We start from the raw sequence: 22,735 nt of genomic DNA, 5'->3' as shown, positions 1-22,735 counted from the left end.
AACCACTCTCTCGCCCTGTCTCCTTTGGTGCTTGCTGGCAAAACCCCTACTCTGGATCAATCCACCATTTGCCTTCTCAGTGCTTTTGCTGGAGCAAAATCACACTGCCAGGCAGATTATCTTCTGTTCACAAATCCTAACCTCAAATGGTTCTCAACACTGCCTGGGACTTCCTACTATATTTCCCCAATTTTTCCATTCTCTAAGATGGATTTTTTTTTTTTTTTTTTTTTTTTTGCGATACGTGGACCTCTCACTGTTGTGGCCTCTCCCGTTGCGGAGCAAGGCTCCGGACGCGCAGGCTCAGCGGCCATGGCTCACGGACCCAGCCGTTCCGCGGCATGTGGGATCTTCCCGGACCGGGGCACGAACCCACGTCCCTGCATCGGCAGGCGGACTCTCAACCACTGCGCCACCAGGGAAGCCCTCTAAGATGGATTTTATACCTATTCTCTCTCTACAAAACCTCTACGCCTCTCATCTTAGCTGATGACTAGCCTCTTAAGTATTTTTCCCCAGTTTTGTTGAGCTATAATGGACATATAACATTATATTAGTTTTAGGTGTACAACATGGTGATTGAATATGTATAAATACATACATAGGGACTTCCCTGACGGTCCAGTGGTTAAGATTCCGTGCTTCTAATGCAGGGGGCTTGGGTTCGATCCCTGGTTGGCGATCCCATATGCCATGCAGCATGGCCAAAAATAAACACACCATACATGTGTATTTTATATATATATATATACACACACACACACACACACACACACACACACACATCTCCTTAACCTCTTTATTTTTTAATATTTTTATTTTTATTTTTTTTGTCTGCGTTGGGTCTTAGTTGCGGCATGCGGGATTTTCACTGAGGCATGTGGGCTCTTCGCAGCAGCACACGGGCTTCTCTCTAGTTGTAGCGTGCGGGTTTTCTCTTCTCTAGTTGTGGCACGTGGGTTCCAGAGCATGTGGGCTCCATAGTTTGCGGCACGTGGCTCTCCAGTAGAAGCATGCAAGCTCAGTAGTTGTGGCGTGCGAGCTTAGTTGCCTGGAGGCATGTGGGATCTTAGTTCCCCGGGGATCAAACCCACCTCCCCTGCTTTGGAAGGCAGATTCTTTACCACTGGACCACCAGGGAAGTCCCCTTAACCTCTCATGTTACTGAGGAAATAGAAGCAAAGAGGAACTCCCTCTCACTCCTGATACAACCTGCAAAACAATCTGCCTCTCCACCCACCTGTATCCCCTTCTGGTACTCTGAGAAGTGTCCCCTCCCTTACAAAAGACCAGACACAACCCCTCCACAGGAGACACGGAGCCCACCCTCTCTCCCCCTGTTTTAAAAAATAAATTTATCTATTTATTTATTCATTCATTTATTTATTTTATTTTTGGCTGCGTTGGGTCTTCGTTGCTGCGCACGGGCTTTCTCTAGTTGTGGCGAGCGGGGGCTACTCTTTGTTGCAGTGCACGGCCTTCTCATTGCCGTGGCTTCTCTTGTTGGGGAGCACAAGCCCTAGGCATGCGGGCTTCAGTAGTTGTGGCTTGTGGGCTCTAGAGCGCAGGCTCAGTAGTTGTGGCACAGGGGCTTAGTTGCTCTGCAGCATCTTCCCAGACTAGGGCTCAAACCCATGTCTCCTGCATTGGCAGGCGGATTCTTAACCACTGCGCCACAAGGGAAGCCCTCCCCTTTTCAAAGACCTGGCTCAAGCAATCTAATCTCGGTCTTCAGCACACAAACATGCTCTCCAATCCTTAAAAAATAACAACACAGCCGTTCTGGAAAACAGTTTGGCAGTTTCTTAGAAAACTAGCCATGCAACTATCAGATGACCCAGGAATTGCACTCCTGGGCATTTATTCTGGAGACATGAAAACTCATGTTCACATAAAAACTTGTACATGTATGTTCCTAGCAGCTTCATTCATAATAGCCCAAAACTGGAATCAGCCCATATGTCCTTCAGCAGGTGAATAGTTAAACAAACTGGTACATCCAAACTGTGGAATATAATTCAGCAATAAAAAGGACTGAATGATTGATTGATACATGTAACAACCAGGATGACTCTCCTGGGAATTAGGCTGATTTTAAAAAGGTCACATACTGTACTATTCCATTTATATAACATCTTGAAATGACAAAAATTTTAGAAATAGAAGACAGATGAGTGGTTGCCAGGGGTTTGGGATGGGGTGGAGGAAGGCGGGGAGGGAGTGGGTGTGATTACACAAGGACAACACTGGGGGATCCTGGTGGTGATGGAACTGTTCAGTATCTGACAGTGGTGGTGGAAACATGAACCTACTCAGGTGCTACAATTGTATAGAACTAAACACACACAGGCACATGCAAATGAGTACAAGAAAAACTGGGATAACCTGCATGAGATAGGTGGATTGCATGAATGTTGATATCCTGATTATGAGGTTACACTATAGTTAGTTTTGCGAAATATTGCCATTGGGACAAACTGGACAAAGTGTATCAGTGTATATTATTTCTTACAAGTGCATGTGACTCTACAATTATCTGATCAAATTTTTAAAAATTATATATATATATTATTTATATAATATTAATATATAATATAATAAATATATAATTATACTATATATATAATATGTATAATGTGATAAGTTTGCACTCAGGTAAAATCATATATGTAAATATAACAAAAATGTATTTAATAAGAACAACAAAAGCTATGAACTAGGTTACAGGACAGAGTATTCTAGTCCCTAGGAACTGCTCCTGCAAGTATGACAGTGACAAACTCAAGGGAACAAAAACAGGTAAGTAAGGAGAATACAGGACAAGAGGTAAGAAGGAGGCTAGAGGGGTGATCAGTGGACCTTAGTGTCTGTAGGATCTCATTCAAGAAAGCTATATGGTTGATATCACTTATATGTGGAATCTAAAAATACGACACAAATGAACATATCTACGAAACAGAAACAGACTCACAGATACAGAGAAGAGACTTGTGGTTGCCAAGGGGGAGGAGGGGTGGGGGGAGGGAAGTATAGGAGTTTGGGATTAGCAGATAAACAACAAGGTCCTACTGTATAGCACAGAGAACTATACTTGATATCCTGTGATAAACCATAATGGAAAATATGGAAAAGAATCACTTTTCTGTACAGCAGAAATTAACACAACATTGTAAATCAATTATACTCCAATAAAATTTTAAAGAAAGAAAGCTATATGCCATGTGGCTCAGACAAATCTGAGCTTGGCCACTGCCTGGCAATATGACTTTGGACAAGTCACATGGCTACTAAGGCCCACCTCCTCCTCAGTGAAAAACAGGGTCATGGCACTTGCCCTCCAAGACTACCATGGGATTAAATAAAATAGTGTATGTGGAAATAACTAGCCCAGCGTGTAGAAGTTGTTCCATAAGTGTAAATTCAGTCCTACCTCCCTCTGAATAAACATCTCTGCAGAGGGAATTCCCTGGTGGCGCAGTGGTTAAGACTCTGTGCTCCCAATGCAGGGAGCCCAAGTTCTATCCCTGGCTATGGAACTAGATCCCACACGCATGCCACAACTAAGAGTTCACATGCCACAACTAAGGAGCCCATGAGCCACAACTAAGGATCCTGCCTGCCAGAAATAAGACCCAGCACAACCAAATAAATAAATATTTTTTTAAAAACTCTCCAGAAGGGGGCTTCCCTGGTGGCGCAGTGGTTGAGAGTCTGCCTGCCGATGCAGGGGACACGGGTTCGTGCCCTGATCCGGGAGGATCCCATATGCCGCAGAGCGGCTGGGCCCGTGAGCCATGGCCACTGAGCCTGCACGTCAGGAGCCTGTGCTCTGCAGCAGGAGAGGCCACAACAGTGAGAGGCCCGCGTACCGCAAAAAACAAACAAACAAACAAAAAAACTAATTTATAATGATAAGATTCATGAGTGCTTATTGATGCTCAAAAGGAAAGAGAAAGAGAGAAAAGGAGAAGTTAAAGGAAGAAAACCCATCATCGACCACCTTTAGAGAATTCAAAGGAACCAACTCATTTTCTGAAAACTGGTAAATAAAGGGAGAGAATTCAAGTCAAGCATTTAACTTGCCTTTCTTATCTGAACTATATTTCAGGTTAACAAAATTATTGATGGGAGATGATTCTGAAAACTGGCAAGAGTAAGAAACAAGCATTCAATCTGATTTTCTTTACAAACATGCCTCAAGACAACCAATTAGGTAATAAATGAAGAAGGAATAATAGAACATCACCATTTTGCAAACCCTTAATGAGATCATGATCACCAATAGCTGTTAATATGAAAAAGGTTATGTGCCTCCTGATGAAAGGATACATCAGACCTATGAAGTATTTTTGAAAAAGAACTTGAACCTGAATCAGAGCAAGACTTTATATCTAACTACAGTTTACAGTTCTGTAAAAGGAGACAAAGGATGGCATCACAAGAATGTTCAATGCAATCAGCAAAATCCCAAATGCTGGAAATTTCTAAAGGACAGAAATCTCTATTTCTTCACCAAAAAATAAAGAGGAGAAACCTGTAGATTAAAATAGATTGAAGAGACTTACCACCAAATGTAACCAGTGGCCCTTTTTAGATAGTGATTCAAATAAACCAACTGTTTAGAATATACATACAGGGACTTCCCTGGTGGTACAGTGGTTAAGAAGCCACCTGCCAATGCAGGGGACACGGGTTCGATCCTAGTCCGGGAAGATCCCACATGCTGCGGAGCAACTAAGCCCACACGCCACAACTACTGAGCCTGCCCTCTAGAGCCCGCGAGCCACGACTACTGAGCCCATGCGCCTAGAGGCCCTGCTCTGCAACGAAACAAGCCACCACAATAAGAAGCCCATGCACTGCAATGAAGAGTAGCCCCCATTCGCTGCAACTAGAGAAAGCCTACGCTCAAAAATGAAGACCCAAAAAAAAAAAAAAAAAAAAAATGAAGACCCAATGCAGCCAAAAATAATAAATAAAAATTTTTTAAATATATGTTAAAAAGAGAATATATAAAATAGTGAAAATAAAATAAAATATACATACATACACACACACACACCCCTGACAGTGCACCCTGCGGGGAATTCAGGAATGCGAAAAACAGGATACTGGCCCTAGATAATTGAGATGCGTTATCTAAAGAATAATTTCAATGAGCCCAGACTATTACATCTTCCCATATGCAGAAAAATATTAAAATAATTAACTTGAGACACCCTTTTTTTTTTTTAAATGATTAGCAGTAATCCTTTGACATTCAACAACATGGTTCAAGGTTTTTTTTTTTAATTAATTAATTTATGTTTGGCTGCGTTGGGTCTTCGTTGCTGTGCACAGGCTTTCTCCAGTTGCGGCGAGCGGGGGCTACTCTTCACTCTTAGTTGCGGTGCATGGGCTTCTCGTTGCGGTGGCTTCTCTTGTTGCAGAGCATGGGCTCTAGGCACGCGGGCTTCAGTAGTTGTAGCTCGCAGGCTTAGTTGCTCCACAGCATGTGGGATCTTCCCGGACCAGGGCTTGAACCCATGTCCCCTGCACTGGCAGGAGGATTCTTAATCACTGCGCCACCAGGGAAGTCCCTACATGGGTTTTTGGTTTTTTGTCCCTCCCTGCCCCCCCACCGCCAGCAAAACTCCTATATATCCTGGCTCCTCCCTCACCCCTTTGGAACAGTTTTTCAGAGCCATCTCAGAGGCTGGCTCCCAGGCTATAGTCCTCAGTAGGCTCCCAAATAAAACATAACTCACAACTTTTAGGTTGTATTTTTTCTTCAGTCAGCAGCAACGATGACTACAGTTAACAATACTGTATTGTATATTTGAAAGTTGCTAAGAGAGTTCTCATCACAAGAAAAACATTTTTAACTATGTGTGGTGATAGATGTTAACTTATTCTGGTAATCATTTCCCAGTATATACATATATCAAATCATTATGTTGTACACCTAAAACTAATACAATATTTTATGTCAATTATGTCTCGATTAAAAAGATAATTATTAGATATTTTTTGGATCTGATAATCATATTATTTTTCTTTTTTCTTTCTTCTTTTTTTAAAAAAAAATTTTTGGTCATGCTGTGCGGCATGTGGGATCTTAGTTCCCCGACAAGGAATCGAACCCACGCCCTCTGCAGTGGAAGCACAGAATTTTAACCACTGGACCACCAGGGAAGTCCCAATTGTATTATTTTTAAAAGAATCTGGGTCTTTTAGTGAAATACACTGATATATTTATGGATGAAATGATATGCCTGAGATTAGCTTCAAAAGAATATGAGGGGAGAGGATAGCTATGATAGTTATCAAGTCATAGCTAACCAATAGCTACGACCTGGTAACTGCGGAATCATGCTTTTAACGTGAATGTTTGCCACTTTCCATAATAAATTTTTTTTTAAATTTAAAAAGCAAAACAGGGGGGGAATACCCTGGTCGTCCAGTGGTTAGGACTCCAAGCTTTCACTGCCAGGGCCCAGGTTCACTCACTGGTCGGGGAACTAAGATTGTCGCATGGTGCGGCCAAAAAATAAATAAATAAATAATTGGGGGCTTCCCCGGTGGTGCCGTGGTTGGGAGTCCGCCTGCCGATGCAGGGGACATGGGTTCGTGCCCGGGTCTGGGAGGATCCCACATGCCGTGGAGCGGCTGGGCCTGTGAGCCATGGCCACTGAGCCTGCGCATCCAGAGCCTGTGCTCCGCAACGGGAGAGACCACAACAGTGAGAGGCCCGCGTACTGCAAAAAAAAAAAAAAAAATTGAGAAAAAATTAAAAAACAAAACAAATAATAATAATAGCAACAACAACAATAAATCTCAAACCACACCAATCTGACATCCACCCCACCACTCCGCAAAGACTGCTCATGTGTAGGTCCCTCTGATCTCTAAGAGGCCAAATCCAGAGTTGGCTTTCTGTCCTGTGGACTTCAGGAATGCTTAAGAGTTGACTTCTCCTTCCCTCCTGGGACACTCTCCTCTCTTCCATGACACTCTCCCAAGTGGCTCTCTGGCTGATTCGTCTAAATGTCCTTTTCAGTTTCACCAACTCTACCTGTCCTCTAAAGGTTAAATTTCCCGAGGATCCAGTTCTGGACCCTCTTCCCTATATCCCTAGGTAATCTCATTCATTCCCATGGATTTCAATATCATCCTAGTCTGCTGGCTCCCAAATCCGTGTCCCAGCCTACAATCATCCTTTAAGTTACAGACATATAGGTCATATGACATGACATGACAAGACTAGCCTGACATCTCTTTTTAAATGGCTTTAACCTACATACCCAAACCCTTAATTCTACCTGCCACCTCAAACCTGGTCCTTCCAGGGCTTCCCATCTTTTCCATCTACTTTTTTTTTTTTTGGCCATACAGCACGGCATGTGGGATCATAGTTCCCTGACCAGGGATTGAACCCGCACCCCCTGCAGTGGAAGCGTGGAGTCTTAACCACCAGACCACCAGGGAAGCCTCATTTCCATCTCCTTAAATGACCCCGCTACCATCCAATTACTCAGGCAGGTACCAAGGTGTTGTTACAATTCCTCTCTTTTCCTCACTGGCCCCCTCTTGTCATCCAACTCATCATAACAAGTCCTGTCAGGCTTCCCTGGTGGCACAGTGGTTAAGAATCCACCTGCCACTGCAAGGGACACTGGTTCGAGCCCTCGTCCGGGAAGATCCCACATGCCCATGGGAGCAACTAAGCCCATGAGCCACAACTACTGAGCCTGCAAGCCACAACTACTGAGCCCACATGCCACAACTACTGAAGCCCGCACGCCTAGAGTCCGTGCTCCGCAGCAAGAGAAGCCACTGCAATGAGAAGCCCACACACCGCAAAGAAGAGCAGCCCCTGCTCGCCGCAACTAGAAGAAAGCTTGTGCGCAGCAACAAAGACCCAACACAGCCAAAAATAAATAAATAAAACATTTAAAAATCAAGTCCTGTCATTTCTGTCTCCAAAAGGAGTATATGTATCCTCCATCTCTTCAACCCTGAGCCAATTCACCACCATCATTTGCGCAGATTACTGCAGCCCCCTAAAAGTCTCGTTGTCTCCTTTCTTGCCATCTTCCAATCCATTCCCCTCAAAACAGCCAGCGTAATTAATATTTTAAGTATTTAAAAATTATAGGGACTTCCCTGGTGGTCCAGTGGTAGAGAATCTGCCTTACAATGCAGGGGACGTGGGTTTGATCCCTGGTCAGGGAACTAAGATCCCACATGCTGCGGGGCAACTAAGCCCGCATGCCACAACTACTGAGCTCACGCACCTCAGCTAGAGCCCACGTGTTGCAAACTACAGAGCCCACGTGCTCTGGAACCCATGCACGACAACTAGAGAAAACCCGCATGCCACAACTAGAGAAAAGCCTGCTCACCACAACGAAGAGCCCACATGCCATAATGAAAGATCCCGCATGCCTCAGCGAAGATCCCACGTGCTGCAACTAAAACCCGATGCAGCCAAAAATAAATAATAAAAAATCGTTTGTAAAATTAAAAACTTAATAAAAAATATAGATTGTGTCACTACTGTACTTTAAACCCTCCAATGGCTTCCTATCTCACTTGTAATAAAAATCCAAATTCCTCACCTCTCCTACACAGGAGACCGTTCAGGATCTGAGCCCTCGTGCCCTCCAACTGCATCCCATGCCCTCTCCCTCCTGGAGTGACTCTGGCTCTTTTTCAAGGTCTTAAACATGGCATACTGCTTTTTGGCTCAGGCCATTTATTCCTACTACTCCCTTGGCCTGGACCACACTCCCGCAGATCTCCACCAGGCTGGCTCCCCAACCTTGAGACCGCACCTGAAAAACAACCTCCTCAGAGAGCCCTTGGAAGCATCACTGTACCCTGGGCATTTCCTTCACAGCAACTATCACATCTGTAATCATTTAGTCAGTTGTTTCCTTGTGCAAAGTGTCTTGTGTCCTTTCAACTGAAAACTCCATAAGGGTGAGAAGCAAGGAGCCTGGGCCATAGTAGGCACTCAATGAATTTCTTTTATCATGGTAGAATTCCATGAATCTTTTTGTGAAGCACAAAAGCTTACAGTCTGATTGGAGAGACACGGTTTATAAGTATGAAACAATTAGGAAGCAAATGCAGACAGCATAATCAATGCAAAAGTGAGGGCTTCCCTGGTGGCGCAGTGGTTGAGAGTCCGCCTGCCGATGCAGCGGACGTGGGTTCGTGCCCCGGTCCAGGAAGATCCCACATGCCGCAGAGCGGCTGGGCCCGTGAGCCATGGCCGCTGAGCCTGCGCGTCCGGAGCCTATGCTCCGCAACGGGAGAGGCCACAACAGTGAGAGGCCCACCTACCGCAAATAAAAAAAAAAAAAAAGAGTGAGTTACCCAGCTTGTGACTGCAGGAGTGCAGAAGAATTCACATCAGGTTCTCTGCTAAGAACAAAGACAATTCACATACCACTTTTTCAAGGTGGAAATAGAGCCTGAGGCACTGAAAATGCAACCAAAAGAAAGGGTCGGAAAAGCCCAAGCAAGACGATCAGGATACCGAGAGACTGGCATTTCTCTTCCGTCCCCTCCCAGGGTTATGCCAAAACTGCCTTAGAAAGTCATAGAAGATTTTGCAGAGAGACTTTGCCTAAGAGTCAGAAAACCTGAGGACCCCAATCCCCACCTTTAGCTGGTTGTTGACCTTGGGCAGGGCACCGTGCTCTTTGTGGCTCCATTTCTCACCTAACATTCAAGGCTGGGAGTGGGCTCTTGAGGGCTCTCTCCTGCTCTCAAGACATTTTAGGTTTCCAAGAGAACACGTGTAGCTGGGTGAGCTCCACAGGGGCAGAAATCACTTTACAGGGTGAAACCAACTGTCAAGGGAAAGCCACTGGGATTCAGGGCTCATCTCACCAAGTTCTGGAACCACACTGGGTGTGGCAGGAGATCAGCCTATTGTCACCTACCCAGTAGCTGCTTCCATCCCACTTCCGGAGTCAGGATCCAGGGAAGAGAGGGGAGACTGACTTTCAGACGCAGCAAAAGATTTGTGAGGAACCCTTCCCCTTGGCTCCCAGGCCAGGAAATGCCTGGCGGAAGGCGAGGCAGTTGAAAGCACTAGGACAGGAGCCAGGCAGCAAGGAGCAGGGCTGCCTGGGGCGTGGGGTTTCGGGCCCAGGCAGAACATTATTTTAGACCAACAGTAAAAAAAAAAGTCGTGGTTCCCACCAACTTCCCAGCCCCTGGAAACTGGAAATCACTAGCGATCCACAGGCCTGCGAACACTTCCACCCTCTTCCACCCAGCAGAGATGGCTCTGTCTGGAGGGGAGAATGAGACCTCAGGGCGCACGGTTCCAGTACAGTCTCCATTTGCAGGACTTGCTTCCATGTCTGGAGAAAAACTTGAGAAAAAAAATGACCTTTTCTTCCCACCCACCCCCGCTGGCCAAAATCTCTCTCAAAGCTTGGCTTCAGCCCCTCATACTAGGAATTATACCCAAGTGGGAGGGTGACAACCAGTGGCTACCACACAGTGGGGAAGAAGAGAAAGAGTTGTCAGCCACCTGAAGTTCCATGGGGATGGGGAGAAGGTGGGGAGAAAGGTCTGCGGAAGGCCAGCCTTCAGGGAAACCAGCTGAGGGGGCAGGGTGTGAGGTGGAGAAGGGCAGCCAGGGGTGGGAGTCCACAGCCTGCCAAGGACCAGTCCTGGGCGCTGGGCCTGGTGCCCATTCTCTGATCTGCCGCATTGTTCAGCTATTTCCTTCCCAGGAAGTAGTAAGCGGGTGGAGGGGGCCGGGGCTTGCATGGCGGGAGTGAATGGAGCAGGATGGAGCTTCCACTGGGGGAGGGGACTGCGGGTCCATTCCCATGACCAGCTGCCCTTCCGGCTGCCCTGGAGCTGCGTGGGAAAACGTCTTGGAAGTGCTGGGGACAGTGTGTGTGTGCGCGCGCGTGTGTGTGTGTGTGTGTGTGTGTGTGTGTGTGTGTGTTTTCATTTTTGTCTGACTGCCTTGCTTGGCTTTAGTCACAGGACAAAGCCCTTTGAGAAACAGTCACCAGTCTACATTCCCACTGGGCTGTGTCTTGGGAGAGGTGTAAGAACCTGCCCCAGCGCCTGAGAGAAGGACACTGGAGGCCTTAGGTCCAACTCCCCGGAGGAGTCTTGGCTTCTAGTGAGTCTAGATTGGCTGACTTCCTGGATTTACAAGGATGTTTCTGGAAGCTTCTGCTAAGCTCCCAGCTTCCTGGCAGGGCTCTGTTACTAGCTGGATGTTGGAAAGGGGGTGGGAACTGGACATGGAGAGTGAGGTCAACCATTCCCACAGCATCCCCCTAAGAAGCCCAGAACCCTTCATGACCACTTAGATCTTAGTGCCAAGTGGCACGCTAAGAGATTATATGACAGGCCAGTGCTCTGCCTTCCAGCAAGACGCCGTAAAACAGAGATCACAAACTAGCAGCCCACAAGCCAAGTGCATCCTGCAGACACATGCCTTGTTTGGTAAGCCCAGCGCTTAAGAAGGTTTTGAGCCAATACTGAGAGATTTCACCAAAAAACCTCCATTTCTGGCCTTTTGAAAAAGAAAATTGAAGCCACAGTCTCCCGAGACAGCAGCTGCTGCTGATCCCATGACAAAGCTGAATGAAACACCCCAGTCTAGGTGTTGTCTCATGAAGAGACTTGCCACATGTGAGTGCAAATCCATGGAAACACAGCTGAGAAAGCCAACACCAAACTGAAAGCTAAAGGTCACCTCTGGGGAGGTAGGGAGGGGACCAGAAATGGAAGAGATGGCCCCAAGTCTGACCATAAAGTTTTACTTTTGTATAAGGAAATTATAATCATACAAAACTTGCATAATTAAAATGAACAAGAAATAGAAATGGGGCTTCCCTGGTGGCGCAGTGGTTGAGAGTCCGCCTGCCGATGCAGGGGACACGGGTTTGTGCCCCGGTCCGGGAAGATCCCACGTGCCGTGGAACGGCTGGGCCCGTGAGCCATGGCCGCTGAGCCTGCGCGTCCAGAGCCTGTGCTCCGCAACGGGAGAGGCCACGACAGTGAGAGGTCCGCGTACCGCAAAAAAAAAAATAGAAATAGAAATGCCTTAGCCTAGTAACTGTTAGTCTGACCTCAGTTTACCTTCCCAGCTTATCTCAGATTACTCTCCTCCAGTCACAGTTCCCTGAACACACCCTCTTTCTGCTTGTGTACCTTTTCTCTCTTCTTCCTACCCACAATGCCTTTCTCTTCCTCCTCCTCCTGCTCTACGAAGCCAAATCCAGCCCATCCTTCAAGACAGTAGTCTTTCAATAATTTAGCTCACGTACACTCTAAACAAAATTTTAAATGATGTACCCCCACAATAAAGATGTTTTTTAAAAAAACTGTGTATTCTCTTGAAATTTTTAAATAAGAAAAAAAATGTTTTTTTCCAACCGGGTTTAAATAGTTGCAAAGGATGTGATTTCTGGTATATTGGAAATATTAACATTTAAAAATAAAACTTGTATTAAATGTATCCAGTGGAATCACAGTGGTTTGATACCCATCATCAAGCATTTGCAAAATACATAAGCAAGCTCTTCTTTAACAAAGGAAAATTTACATCATTGATTTTTCTCCTTGAATTCATATTTTCTTTCCATTCCCCCCCCATATAATGCTATCCTAATGTAATATATAGTTTATGTTTGAAAATCTCTTATTGATCATCAAACCACACTTTGCTACCATAAATAAATATATATATAATATAAAACTGAAATGAATGAATAAACTGTGGTATATACATCCAATGGTATATTTTTCAGCCATAAAAAAGAGTGAAGTACTGATACATGCTATAAACATTATACCGACTGGATGAATCTCAAAAACATTATGCTAAGTGTAAGAATCCAAGCACAAAAGGTCACATTATTGTATGATTCCATCTATAGGAAATGTTCAGAAGAGATAAATCTAGAGACAGAGCACAGATTATTGGTTGCCAGGAGTTGAGCAGAAGAAGGAATGGGAGTGACTGTTTAATGGGTATGAGGTTTTTCTTTGGAGTGATGGAAATGCTTTGGAACTAGATAGAAGCAGTGATTGCACAACACTGTGAATATACTAAATGCCACTGAATTGTTCACTTTAAAATGGTTACTTTTAGTTATGTGAATTTTACCTCAATAAATTATGTTTTAAGAGCTTAAAAAATTAAATTTTGTATCCTTTTCTTATTTTTTGTGACCATAAGGCTCTAGATTTTAAAGTTTTCTTCTGGATTGACTTATCATTATAATGATCATTAGTTCACTGTCAAAACAACAAATATATATTGCAAATGTTGATGGGGAATTATTAAACATTAGAAGTAGAATTTTATAGGAAATACAACTCATATTGAGATAGATGTATACATGCTGGGATGAGACAGTGATCAGCACCAATTTTATTTCCACATTTCATTTTTATAGATGTAAATGCTGAGAAATCTTGTTCACATAAATAAGTACGTGGGAGTGGGAGAAGTTCCAGCCGAGCCACTCAATAGCACCTAATCATCCAGCAGGTGACAACTGAATTTGTTTCACCTCCTTCAACTGTTAAAAGCAAAATATTGCAACATCTTTGATTTGCAAAAGGATTTATTGCCCAGTCATTTTGAGTCATTTACCTTCTCAATATTGAAATCACTTATTTATTTAGTTATTTATTTATTTTTAAATTTTATTTATTTTTTTGCCTGAACTGTGTGGCATGTGGAACTTCCCCGACCAGGGATCAAACCCACGCCCCTGCAATGCAAGCACAGAGTCTTAACCACTGGACCACCAGGGAAGTCCTGAAATCACTATTTTAAATTTTGGAGCCTCAGAGAATTTTATGCACCGAGGCAACATACCAAAATAAGATTTAGGATGGGCGGGAGATAAGTCCTTTACCTAGTATAGGCGAAGTTATGCTAAGCAACCTCAAAATCTCAGTTCCTTAAACCAATAAAGGCTCTCTTCTCCTCCACCCCAACCCCCAACTCACGATACATGTCCATTGCAGGTCAGCTGGAGGTTCTGATCTATGCCATCATCCCTCAGGGATCCAGACTCCACCATCTGAAATGTCATCGGTCACCACGGCAGAGAGAAAGTAAGAAGAAGAATCACACACTGGCTCTTAAATGCTTCCACCCAGAAGAGACTCACTTTTGCTCCTATTTCACTGGCCGAAGCAAGTCACATGGCCACAACTAACTTCTAAAAGGTGGGAAAGGGCCTGGAAGGAGGAAAACAGGGAAAGTGGGTGAACAGCACAACGATCACACCTTTCTTCTGTGAAGTGGGAGGCAAGACATCGGGAAAAGGAAACGGGGAGAGGCATTCTCAGGTGTGGAACAGTACTTCTTGACGATGTGTTTCTGGAAATGGATTCCCTTCAACACAATCCCGCCACCTATCCTTAGAAAAGCCTTTTTGTATCTCTAGGTGTACACATGCCCAAGCGTGAAGATCACTGCTGCCTTTGCAAAGCCTTCCCACCTTTTAGGTGCAGGGACCTCTCTCTGAGCTCTTGCTGTTATTATCGCCTGTACTATCCATTTGGAAGCTTCTGAGAATGAGTTACCTTTTGTACATGTGTATCATGTTTTCCTAACAAGCTGTAGTCTCTTTGAAGATGGGGACCATATCTTCAAGTTTTTAATCCCTTATACTACCTAGCAAGGATGGTCAGAAAATATGAGTTCTGCTTGATGGCTGAATTGGTCACTTTCTCTGTGTGCTTCAATCTCCTCATCTGTGAAACTGGAATTCCAAGGCTTGCCCTTATGATTACAATTAAGATGACAGGAAAGCTCCTTCCACTCTCCTTTACTTAACAAGGATCCGCATCTTGACACTGCACATCTGAAAAGCTGTATATGATGATGAGCCATTGAGGGCTCTTGAGAAAACCTGTGCAAAGTGGGTTTAGGCACATCAATCTGACACCAGTGATTGTTGGGGGGATTGTGGTACATGGGAAGCAGCTTGGGCAGAGAGCTAAGGGCAGGAGGTGCAGGTAGAACATTTCTCCAATGATACACAGGTGAGGCCATAGTACCCACTGGGAGGTGAGGCAGGAAGCAGCTTGGGCAGGGAGCTGAGGGCAGGAAGCCCAGGTAGAACATTTCTCCAATGATACACAGGTGAGGCTATAGCACCCACTGGGAGGTGAGGCAGGGAATGGCGAGCTACCCTGCATCCCCAGGGAACGACCCCAGATACCTTCCTGAACACCCAAACCTGAATTCAAGACAGACCTGCAACCTTGGCAGAATGTGATCACAATCCTCACTCGCCCGCCAAAACAAATCATTTTCTGCACCCTGTCCCTGCCCCCTGGTGGCCTCTGGAGGCACTGCCGATACAGTGTCACAACAAAGCTGAATTCTAGTTCCCCACAGGGAGATTCCGGATTGATGTTGTACAGGGAAAGATGCCCAAAGCTGCTTCTGTAGGAAAAGAAGAGAACAAGGGAGGGAGAGGAGGGGGCCAAACACATGGGTAACCGCGAACCTGGGGGCTGTTTTTGTCCCTAGACTCACTTCGCAAAGCGAAAACAATTGTATAGAAGGTCTTTGACTTGCAACCCGACAGCACATGGACCATGGTTTAGCCTATGCAACAGTTTTAAATTTTGGTTAGTTGCCAACATCCAGAATCATGAATTTTCACATTAAAGTCTTAATATCCAGTTTCTCTTGAAAAATCAAAACATCAAGCCACATGGGGTCCCCATCCTGCTGACCAGAAGCTGACTGGAGCTGAAGGGAAGCCCCGGCCCCTTTCAGTGGGGCGTGAGCTCTCCGGCCACCCAGTCATCCAGGCTGCCTCCCTCAGTCCCATCACCCCCTGCTGGAAGCTCCTAAGGTGGGCACGTCACGATGGAGAACAAAGTCAAAAAATATCAGGACGTGGGCCAACCAGCCATCCAGTGCTTGACTCGCCTCTGGAACATCCCCACCAGCAAGCATATGCCTAAAGACCTTTGGAGACAAGAAAGTCATCACCTGTTGTATATGGCAGCGCACAGCACCTTCAGAGAGCTCTGACTGCTTTCACAGGGTGGGAACCTTTGTTGAGGCTGCATTCCCATGAGGACACATGTCCAGAGAGAAGAGACTTGCCTGCTATGTGTCCCAAAAGTGAAGGAGCCAGTTAGCAGGCTTGTGTTAGGTACCACCAGGTGCCCTAGACTATGCTGGTGAGTGAAGGCGGCATGACCTAGGCCCTACAGAAACAGCCCATCTGGGCAAGGACCAGCAAGGTCCACACAGATGAGATCAACGCCTGGCAGTACTGATAGAGCAACATCTGGGAAGAGCGCACTGAAAGGAAACCATCTAAATCAGAACTCCCAGGGAGGTCTAGCCCTGCCATTCCAGTGGGTAAAAAGTGTCTCAGATACAAAAGTTCTGAAAATATCAACTGTGGTTATTAAACTCTGTGCCACTCCTGGCTTATTACTATGGACATATTGGGATTTTAATCAGTGAGATGGAAAGGGATGCATGCAGGTAACTGACTGTATCGTCTATGAAACTGAGTCAGGACACCTGAGTTTTATGTCAGGTCTGCATAACTGAATGAACTTGGGCACATCGCTTTGCCTCTGAGTGCTGAGGTTTCTCCATCCGTGAACTAAGTGGGGGGTGAATCCAATTTCTTCGGACCTCATACTCACTTTCTATCCCCAGTGCCAGTGCAGGGACTGGCTATCTAGAATATAAACTAGGTACGAATGGAGTAGGTGCTCCATACATGTCTGTGACTGACTGCTGACTCTTGCCTCTGAGAGCACTGGTCAGAACAGAGGCTCCCAGACAGCCCAGAGCAAATGGACCCTAGAGAACTCTGCCAGGCAGTTCCCCCTGGAAGACCAAAAGAGGAAAATATCTGTGCGATGCTTGTGAGCATTTTTGACCACAAGAGGGTGCCGGAGCCTCACTCCACCCACATAGCACCTGGGAAGAGAGAGGCCCCATCAGGGGCCAACTAACTGTGTAGGGTTGTCTTCAGGGAGCAGAAGCCTCCCCTTGGGTACCACTGGGCCAAGATGAGAAGCCTGAGATGTAAAAACAGGAGGACATAGGACAAAAGAGCAATGGAGGATGCAGGGGAGGCAGGACCGGCGAGGGGCCAAAGAGAGAAAAAGGGACTTGCTGGGGTCATAGAGAATGTCTAGACCTGGGGTGAGGTCACAATGAGGCCCCCCGCTTGAGGATGCATGCAGTGCTCAATTTCATAGGGAAAAACCTCTCCCTGTTAGTATCTCAGAGCCTGTGCAGTGGTCAGCACAGGTCCTGACTTGAATGCACAGGGAAGAAGGGGCCCAAAGGCAGGCTGGGGTGGGTCCTGAATGCCTGACTCTGGCCATCAGCCCATAGGCTCTAGAGAACCATGAAAGAAAGCTCTTTGAAACCGTGAAAGTGTGTTTTGGCACGGTTCATCCGGCAGCTGTAGACAAGAGAGATTTAAATATATATATGTCCATGGAAAGTATAAGCAAAGAAATATTTGGGAGTATGGTCTTCGGGGAAAATCCTAGTGGAAATCATTGCTCTGGGGGCTGTTGCTCCTTGTTCCCCTTCTATGGTGCTTCTCCCTGCATCTCTTCTGAGCTAGTTTCCAGGACACACTCTTGTTGGTTCCAGGAATCAGAACCTGGGTCTGGAGAAGCAGGCACAGCTGAGAAGCCTCTATTGTGAGAGCCTGTCTTCTCCAGGGGCCTGCATCTGAATGTCCTGCTCTGGAAGCTGAGGAGTGCCCTGGGGGTGAGAAATGGGGCATCTTCTGCTCACCTCTTAAGCCGCCCACATAGCTGTTCTGAGAAGCCAAGCACGGAACCACAACAACACAGGCCCACAGTAGGGTCTGGACTCACGCAGGGGAAGGCAATAGGACAGCATCCGGGAGAAAAAGGGCAACAGATATCTGCAACCACTGACTCCTAAATCTTCCCCTGCCCAGTTAAGTACCCGTTTAAGTACCTCCACAGCTCAGACCCTCAGACCCCAGGCTGGGCTCTGAGAACAGTGCCTACACCTCATCTTCCACCTCAGCACCAAACACAAGCTCCAGAGAGCAGACGCTCAGCAAGTGTTTGCCAAAAGAACGCATGAATGGCTGAAGAGAGAATGAATGGGTAGGTGGTGTGCTGCTCCCCCAGGGGTGACAAGAACCCAGAGCTCAGTCCTACGGCCAAACGTGACTTTAACACCTCTCCACACTTGAACTTTCTGTCCTCGAAATGGAGATGGCCGTTCCCCAGACCACGTCCCAGGGCAACTGTGAGGATCAGAGACGAGAGGACTCGTGGCTAAGCCTGTGGACTTCGGTCCCCTCATCCCCATGATGGTACAGTATTGAAACCAACAAACTCAAGCAATTCATCGTGAGTACTTAACAACGACTCAGTCAGGCAGCACAGTCGCTCATGGACCCTAACGAGATAATTAAATATTGGCAACTACCTGTATAATCCTGCTCCGGCCAAATTAGGAAACAAGTCCACTGTAAATTTTGGAGCTCTGCTCACCCTTGTCCAGGTGACTTTTTCCCTCCCACATACTTTAATGGTGGTAGCCTTTGTTTTTTGCTTGTTAGTCTATTTCTTAGCCAGGTTACTACTAGAGAGGTTTGGGTAACTGCTGGCCCTTCTACCAGCTCAAGTGGGGCTTTTCTGTTCCCCATGAGGCCCTCCCAGCGTCCCCCCCAGAGCCCTGGCCTTCATGGGACCCTGTGGCCCAGAGTCCAGAGAATTAACTCTGGATGGCAATACCAGAAAACCAGGGTCTTAAGCCTCGTGCTTGCTGTGGGACCTTCTTAACTTCGGTTTCCATAACTGCATAAAAATAGGTAATAGCGCCTTTCTTGCTTATCTCATAGGGCTTTTGAGGATCAGAGATGGCATATGAGAACATGTTTTGTAAACTACACAGCAGTATATGAATGTATTTACTATTACTACTGTTCCTACTGCTACTATTGTCAAGAACTCTGAAATCCTAAATAGTTTGATCAAAAAGCTAGAGTTAGATCCAAAGGTGCCTAAGTGCCAACAGCTAGCTCTGGGCGCTTGTAGACCGTCTCCGTAATTCCTGGGCCCCTGCGCTCTCCTTCCTCCACCTCTTCTCCCAGTAGGGGAAGGGTTAAACACCTTTCGAGGACTAATGCACCACTAGAAAAATAACCGAGGAGAGTATAAATTAGAATCAACTCAATTTCATTCTCGTTAAGGATGAAAGAGGAAACTGTGCTCTTCTTAAGATATCTACAGCAAATATTTATTGAGTATCCCCCCTGCATGAGGCACATTCCTGCGTTTTCATTAACCCTCACAATAGCCCTGTGAGAAAAGGGCACAGATTTGCAAAGAAATAGGTATACCTTGAGAGGGGGAAAGATGGGCTTTCATGGAACTATGTAGTCATTCTTTATCTCTTAGACTCCGCCTACTAAATTGAGTTACATTTTCTCTACCATGGGCAGAAATGGCGATACACAGTCTTGGTTCCTGCATGCCCAGATGGCTCCTGCAGGCCCAATGACTCTACCCCCAGGTTAAAAGGCCAGAGAGACTGCACAGGGCTGGGCTGAAGTTAGATTAGTCACTGAGGGCTTCTCTTTGTCCCTTAATCAGGGAGCGGCGCCCAGGTGCCCCTGAAGAGATCAGGCCAGAGTGTGGCAGGGAGGAGACCCGAGTTCTAGTCCTGGTTCTGGAACTGCAGGAAGAGGCCTCCAAGCCTGCAGCCATCCTGCGTCTGCTGCCTCTCTGCCCCTGCGCTGGAGTGGGTGTGTGTGATTCTGGAACGGCCGTGTGGGGCGGTGGAAGGCGATGGACTGGGAGTCAGGAGACACACATGGAGCACACCCCGGCCACTGTCTTCATGACCCTAGAGCAAAGAGCTTCACCTCTCTGTGCTTCACCTTCCTCATCTGTAAAACAGGAGAGGGGACTGGACTAGAGACTCCCTGCCGACATTCTGACCCCGATGCACAGAAGCCCTTCTGATGGTTTGCTCTAAGGTCATGAAGACAATGCCCCGGGGCACCTGACCTCACTCACCGATCTCCCTTCAGACCGCTGCTGGCACTCCCACTCACCCAGCCCAACCAGAAGCCAGAGGGCGAGGGAGCCCATGGATGCTGTCCACACTGACCAGAGCGTGTGGGTGAGCTGGGTGATGAGCAAGGAGGTCTGGGGAGAACAGGAGCTCAGGCCCCTTTCCTGTCGGCCCAGGAACACTGCTGGGGCAGTGCCCAACCTCCCTCCTCACAAGGGTGGGCTCTCAGCTCCTACAGCCCCACCTCTGTTCCCGAGGGAGCACATCAGGGACCAGGGCCTGCTCTCCCGGAGACGGCCTGCCTGGTGCAGGCCCTGATGGATGGACAGAGGCAGGGGAGGCTGCAGGCGGGTGGAGGTTTTTGCTCCCTCCTCCTGATACTTTGCAAGAAAGTCTTTCTCACTCCACTGGTACTTCTCCCTTCCAGGGTCCCCTTCTGGCACCTTCCCTAATCCTATCCTGAGGGGCTTTGCCCTGTTTCTCAGGGATATCTGTATTCTGTCAGAGAGCTCCTGGAGATCAGAAAGGCTTCATTCCAGACCTCAGCAAATGAGGCGATGCAGGGCATGACAGGCAGGACAGAGTGCAAAGGATGAGGGGCGAGAGCCTGATCCCTTCTGAGACCTCTGGGCCCCTCGAAGCCTGAGCATTTACCGGCACTGAGTCCCACGGAAGCTCAGTGTCAGGGCTTGGGAAAATGCTCACCTGTGAAGGGTCCAAGCAAAGTCACATTCCTAAAAATGCTGGCCAGGCGGCAGTGCCCAAGAATGGCCCAGTCTGGGGTGACAAGCATCATCCCTGTCCTAGGAAGTACAGAGCTGGCTGCAGGCTCCCCAGGGCCTCAACGACCATCCGCTTACCACCAGCCTCAGCTATGTGTGAAGCAGGGTGGGAGGCACTGATGAAGACGGCCTCCTCTGCCCTGAGGGAGATTTCAGTGCTACTAGGAAGGGACCCCTGAGCAAAAGAACCCTGGTTATTTCAAGGCCTAAAATCCTTTCAGAAAGGAAAGAAGCCTTTCACCCGTAATCAGATCAGGATTAAACACCTGGAAAGGAATAAGGTGCTTTCTGAATGGGGAGTCAGGACCTGGCAGCTTCTGACCCCAGCTTACTGTGTCCTTGCCAGGAAGCCCTTTAACTACTCCAAGCTTGTCACCTCCACACTCAGTCCAAACATGACTGTCCACTAAGGCCTCTCTGCAAAGGCCTCACCCTGAAAAAGGCCCCCATCCAGCTGGAGAGCCCCCTCTGGGATGGCTTCAGGGCCTCCCTCCCCTTCCCAGCTCCTGCTCTCGGATGCGGGCTCTGCTCGGTAAAGCGTGAAGGAGGCCCCCCAGGGAAGCCAGAGGAGCGGGGGCCTTTGAATTATGGAGAAGCTTTCTTAGCCCCTCTCAGAAAGGCCCAGGTGCCCCAGCTAAATAATTCACCACCTCAGGAAGACCCAGTGGTTCCTGCCACAGCTGAAGTAGGTCAGGCAACAGCTTGGCCCTGGGTGGGGCGGTGGGTCTCAGTGCCGCTTCCCCACCAGCGCTAGGAGGGGCGGCAGGCTGGGAAGGCCTTGCTTGCTTGGCAAGTGCTTAGCTGGTCCAAATACTGCAGTGAGGCGAAGGGTTCAAGGCAGGAAAAGCATCAAGCCCCCTCCTCCCAGAGCCTCCCCCTGGATCCCAGATAACCCACCCACCTGCCACCCAGTTACCTCCAGGGCCAGCGCCTGGCCAGGCTCCTCCGCCCTCAAAGCACAGTTGTCTCTTCACATGCAGGTACCAGCTGGGGCTGCAAATGTCACCCATGAGCCTTTTACAGCCAACACAGTCATCAGCAGAACACCTTAGATACAAGTTGCCCAGTGCAGGCCTGGGATCTGGGGAGTGGGGGGCTGGGGGAGTGAGGCAGGGAGTGGAGAGGGACACCAGGGTCCCCAAGATGCAGGCGAGGAAGTGACCAGGGCTAGCCACTGCCACTTCAGCTTTGTTCAGAGCAAGGCTGGGAGGAAAGCCGGCAGGAGGGAGGCTCTAGGGCCTCTCCTGCCCTCCCTTTCTAGGCTGGCTTTGAGTCAGGCTTGGAAGGGCATGGGGGCTGGGGGTGGGGGCATAGATGCTAAAGACAAATAGTAAAGCCATCAGGTCAGTGCTCCAACCCTCCAGAAGGAGCTGGAAAGAACTTCAAACCACCATTTCACAGATGAGGAAACTGAGGCCCCAAATCACAAAAGGGAAGAGTCAGGGTCAGCTGCTGGCATCCTGACTGGGTCCAGGGCAGCCCGGGGTCTTAGCAGCATACCGTTTCCCTGACCTTTGTACTCATTTGCTCTGGCTCCCAGCAAAACCCATCTCAGGAATCAGAGCTGCAGCTGGGAGCCTACAGCGTGGGTGGTCTTAACCCTTTCCAGGCCAAACTGCTGCGTCCTCTGCTTCCCTCTAGCACAGCCTCACATGACACACGCCGAGGATACTACAGGCAGGAACCCAACCTCCCAAATCACAGTCCTTCTCTACTCAAGGGCCTGAAAAGGCCACAGGCCACAGGGCTGGGGCAGCCAGATGACACCATCCAGAGAAAACGGAGGTCCCATTTAGGTGCTTACTCTGGGTGCAGGGAATCTCTGCCCCCATCTTCAGAACAGAAAACAAAGAATGAGTTAAACCCAGGCGGCCCCCGCTGCTCGGCCCTTGGC

This window comes from Phocoena sinus, chromosome 2 (assembly GCF_008692025.1).
Source record: "Phocoena sinus isolate mPhoSin1 chromosome 2, mPhoSin1.pri, whole genome shotgun sequence".
NCBI lineage: Eukaryota > Metazoa > Chordata > Mammalia > Artiodactyla > Phocoenidae > Phocoena > Phocoena sinus.
The sequence above is the reverse complement of the archived record's forward strand: the minus strand, read 5'-3'. Positions refer to the sequence as shown.